General features: G+C 38.7%; 1 pseudogene; it reads left to right on the top strand.

The window, feature by feature from the left end:
- Positions 1-2,006: 2,006 nt before the first annotated feature.
- On the top strand, positions 2,007-2,354 carry LOC118834321 (annotated as a pseudogene).
- Positions 2,355-5,009: the final 2,655 nt, after the last annotated feature.

Genomic DNA, 5,009 nt, shown 5'->3' with positions numbered 1-5,009 from the left:
AGATTCTCTAGGTAATGCTGCTGCTAAAACCTGCTAGTGGGGGCAGCTAGGTGGTGCAGTGAGTAGAGCACCAGCCCTGGAGTCAGGAGGACCTGGGTTCAAATGTGACCTCAGATACTTGACACACTTACTAGCTGTGTGAACTTAGGCAAGTCATTTAACCCCAAATGCCCTGCCTTCCCCCCTCCAAAAAAAAAAACCTGCTAGTGATAAGACTTAACATAATTTAGTGAACTGTGAACAAATCTAATCAGGTTGGCCTTCCAATAATTACTTCATGTCATGAAAACCCATTCAGACTTCATGGATCTAATCCTATTCTTGAAAAGGCTTTATGAGACCCTGATTTGGAAAGTGAATCTTTCTGTCTGTTAACATTATCAGCAAGAGACTTCAAACAAGAAAAGACATTATTTAAATTTCTTTACAATTATTAATGCAATTTTACATGTAAAACTCTTCATCCAAATATTTTGAGAGCTTATTTCTAAAACATACTCAAAGCCAGTATGTGCCATTTTGAAACATTTTGGAAGCTGTCCATTTTATATATCATAGTCCTTAGATTTCTAACAGTTCAATCTTGTTGCTTTCTCAAAGTTTATTACTGCAATAAATTTTTAAAACACTTTTATATCTTTATTCTATTTCTTGGTTTTGAAGATATATATATATATATTACCTTCATATCATCCTGAAAGAATAAGATTCTTCAAGGTCCTAATCTGATAGATGAATATATAATATATGACTATATATATGTGTGTATGTGTATGCAATATGTATGCATACATATGTATGTGTATGTATGTGTGTGTGTATTAGCAAAAGGATGGCAAGCCTAAGACCTCATTTACTTAGATACTCAGGAAAAAAAGTTGACCACACATTCAGATTAAAAGTAGTGAGATCTTTCAGTCTTGCATCCTATTTTAGTAACTCAGATGTTTTAGTATTAATATGTAAATTAATAGGCTTAGTATTGCAATGACAAACTTCCACTGTTCACCTGTCCTGATAAGAGAAATTTGCTATGAAAGGAAAAGGGAAGCACATGGTTATAATGATATCGAGACTGTCCCCCCAAGGGCACAGATTCATCTGAGCCACAACAGGGAAAACTCCCTTAGTTCTGGGTACAAGTCATATTCAACAGTTAATCTTGTAGCAAAGTTCCAATTTATTCACAAGGTATAAAAGCCAGAGCCAGAATTAACCAGGTAGGAAAGTTTCTTCTTCAGAAAAAAAAATAGCACAATGGGGGAAAATGAGTCAAGAGGACCCTACTTTCACCTACACAAGGTCATTCCCTCAACTTTCCCCAGACACAGACATCCACCTATAGGAGTCCTCAGACCACAGTTCCTTCAGGCAGCACAAGGCATTCCCTTTGAATGGTGGACCATCAAGTTAATATCAATTCAGATAACCATACCTGAAATCAAAACTCAGAACAATATCAAATTACAGCCCCATGACAGTTTGCCTCAAATAGTAAAATTACATCCCAACTTAGAGCTAGGTTACTATCATTTTTCTCATGTTACAAGAATAGTTAATGAAAAGCACATATAAGGTCATCTTATTTGCCCCTTATTTATAATATAAGAATAATTACATTCTGAAATTTTACACATATAGTGAACACATGATAGTCAAGTCCAAACCCCAGAAAAATGCCATCTACAACAAGCCTCTAATTGGTACTGCCCGCTTACTCCAGAGGCAAAATGAAGTCTTCGAACCTAGGTCTATTGCTACCAAGCTGGCTCAAAGAAACAACTCCGATGCACACTATCTATTAACAAGTACAATTTCATAATTTTTAAGTGATAGCCAAGTAATATATCAGATAAAACTCATGTTGTACTATAAGCGAACTTGTAGTCCCCTACTTGACCTGGGAGTGGTCCTATTTTCTCAAACTTCAATACTTTAGAAATTTACAATATGGATCTTGGCAGCAGGTCTCTGCTTGAGGGTCCTCCAGCACCACAGGCAGGAAGATGGTGGCCACAAAGAAGACGAAAAAGTTGCTGGAGTCCATCAACTCAAGGCTCCAGCTGGTCATGAAAAGCGGCAAATACACGCTGGGCTGTAAACAGACCCTGAAAATGATCCGACAAGGCAAAGCCAAGTTGGTCATCTTAGCCAACAACTGCCCAGCCTTGAGGAAATCAGAGATTGAATATTACGCTATGTTGGCCAAAACTGGCATACATCACTAGTGTGGCAATAATATTGAATTGGGTACAGCATGTGGGAAGTACTACAGAGTATGTACACTGGGTATCATTGATCCAGGTGATTCTGATATCATTAGAAGTATGCCAGAACAGACCAGTGAGAAGTAAATTGTACAAAAATATACTTTAATAAATGGGCCAAAACTTGTTTTTAAAAAAAAAAGAAATTTACAATATGCTGACACCTGGGCTGATAAGATCTTAGGACCTTGCCCAAATAGAAATCGCAGAAAACCTCATAAAGAGGCCTTTAGTTACCTACTTTTTAGCTACTTTTTCTCCCAACTGTAAGTTGTTATTGTTATTATCCATTTTGAAACAAAATATACCCAATAAAGTATTTAACAGTTTTCAGACAATGTGACCACATTTTTAATAGTTTAATTTCATAATCTAACAGCATCCAGATGAAAAAAGAGGTCACTTTCCCAATGACAAAACTGCAAGTCCTTCTGGGTATCAATTTTTCAAGGTAACAGTATTTCTTATACAATGGTTTTGCAAAATTTATATTATAAGAAAATTAGAAACCTAATGATAACAGAAACAATATTATGGATTTTAAAGCATGACACAAACCTTTTCTAGTCAAACAATATCAATTCACTTGAATGCACTTCCAAACCTTCCAATACAGAAATTTATCATCTACTAATTTGGCATTTTATATTAATCACATTCAACACCCAGTAAAGAGTAATTACATTCAATAAAAAACAATAGCTAACATTCATGTAGTGCTTACCGCATGCCGGGCACTTTACAGTTATTTTGTCATTGGATCCTCTCAACAACCCTGGGATGTGGGTGCCCTTAGTGTCTGCTTTACAGATAAGGAAACTTCAGTAAACAGAAGTGAAGTAATGTGCTTATGGTCACACAGCTAACAAATTTCTGAGACCAAACCAGTCACCTTAGTGCCAAATATCAAATGCATTTTGCATTAAGTTCTAATTTACCACAATTATCTTAGTAGAAGAATACATCTCACTGTAAATGAGTCACATGACAATTCAGTTTCAGGACAGAACTTCATTCCATCAAATTTGGATTTATCTTCGAACATTTAAAACCTCAATTTTCCCAAAGGTCATATGCTGCCCACACCTCAGATTTTTAGAGCCCACTGCTTTTCGTTTGTAAACATTATAACTTGATAGTATACTGTCCATCGAAATTGCTAACAGGCATTTCTAAAAGTTTCCCAAATCCTTCTTATCACAATGGAATGAAAAACTTCTCAAACCTCTTTCCAAAATGCCAAATACTTTACTTTCAAACCCTCCATTCATACTGTGAGTGCAAACTGACTCCAACTTTCTTTAGCTTTCCATCCACTTTCTCTCATCACTGCTTGTTTAAATGTTCTCTATTCCTTTCTTCTTATAACCATCCAACAGACTTTAATTAAAGCCTACTAATTTACCTAAACAATTAAATTCTAATGATTGTTTCAAACTGGTTTCTACAACCCAAGAGAAAAATGAAAGAGAAAGGAAATCATTTCCTTCCTTTTCTTATGTCTTTATCTCTGCATTTCCAACCTGTTCAGGGTTGTGGAGGCAGAGAGAGAGAATCTCACAGGTTTCTACCTTATCTCCCACTGAAAGTCTAATCAACAGGGGGAGGAGCCAAGATGGTGGCTGGAAAGCAGGGATTAGAGTGAGCTCCCCGCCAAATCCCTCCAAAAACCTATAAAAAATGGCTCTGAACCAATTCTAGAACTGCAGAACGCACAAAACAGCAGAGGGAAGCAGGGCTCCAGTCCAGGACAGCCTGGATGGTTGCTGGGTAAGGTCTATCCCACATGGAGCTGGGAGCACAGCGGAGCAGAGCAGAGCCAGGTGGGTGGCGCGGACCAACCAGACCAGAAGCCAGGGGGAGCGTGCCCTAGCGCCCTGAATCAGTGAGCTGTGGCAGTTGCCAGACTTCTCAACCCACAAACACCAAAGACAACAGACAAGTTTAGTGGGAAAAGCTGCTGGGGACAGAGTGAAAGAAGGAGTTCATGGTTTGGCCATCGCCCCCGGGGCAGCGGAGGTGGGGCAGCTACAGAACTGCAGCTGAAGTTACTTCTGGCCCCAGGCCCACCTGGCAGGAGGAATTAAGTGGCGGATCACAGCAGAGTGCAGAGCCTGCTAAAGATCTGAGTCCAGTCCGGGTTGGGCATTCTTGGGGAAGGAGTACTGGTGTGGCAGCACATTCCCTCAAGCTTGGAACATAGTACTCTTTACTCTACAAGCAGTCATACCCCACTGAAAAACTCAAGGGTCAAGTAAGTTGGCTGGGAACATGGCCAGGCAATGAAAACGCACCCAGATTCAGTCTCAGACTTTGGAATCTTTCTTTGGGGACAAAGAAGACTAAAACATACAGACAGAAGAAGTCAACAAAGTCAAAGAACCTACAACAAAAGCCTCCAAGAAAAACATGAACTGGTCTCAGGCCATGGAAGAGCTCAAAAAGGATTTGGAAAAGCAAGTAACAGAAGTAGAGGAAAAATTGGGAAGAGAAATGAGAAGGATGCGAGAAAACCATGAAAAACAAGTCAATGACTTGCTAAAGGAGACCCAAAAAAATATTGAAAAATATACTGAAGAAAACAACACCTTAAAAAATAGACTAACTCAAATGGCAAAAGAGCTCCAAAAAGCCAATGAGGAGAAGAATGCCTTGAAAGGCAGAATTACCCAAATGGAAAAGGAGGTCCAAAAGACCACTGAAGAAAATACTACCTTAAAATGGGATTGGAGCAAGTGGAAG

Source organism: Trichosurus vulpecula, chromosome 1, assembly GCF_011100635.1.
Source record: "Trichosurus vulpecula isolate mTriVul1 chromosome 1, mTriVul1.pri, whole genome shotgun sequence".
Classification (NCBI taxonomy): Eukaryota; Metazoa; Chordata; class Mammalia; order Diprotodontia; family Phalangeridae; genus Trichosurus; species Trichosurus vulpecula.
Note: the sequence above shows the minus strand (reverse complement) of the source record. Positions and strands in the feature narration are given on the sequence as shown.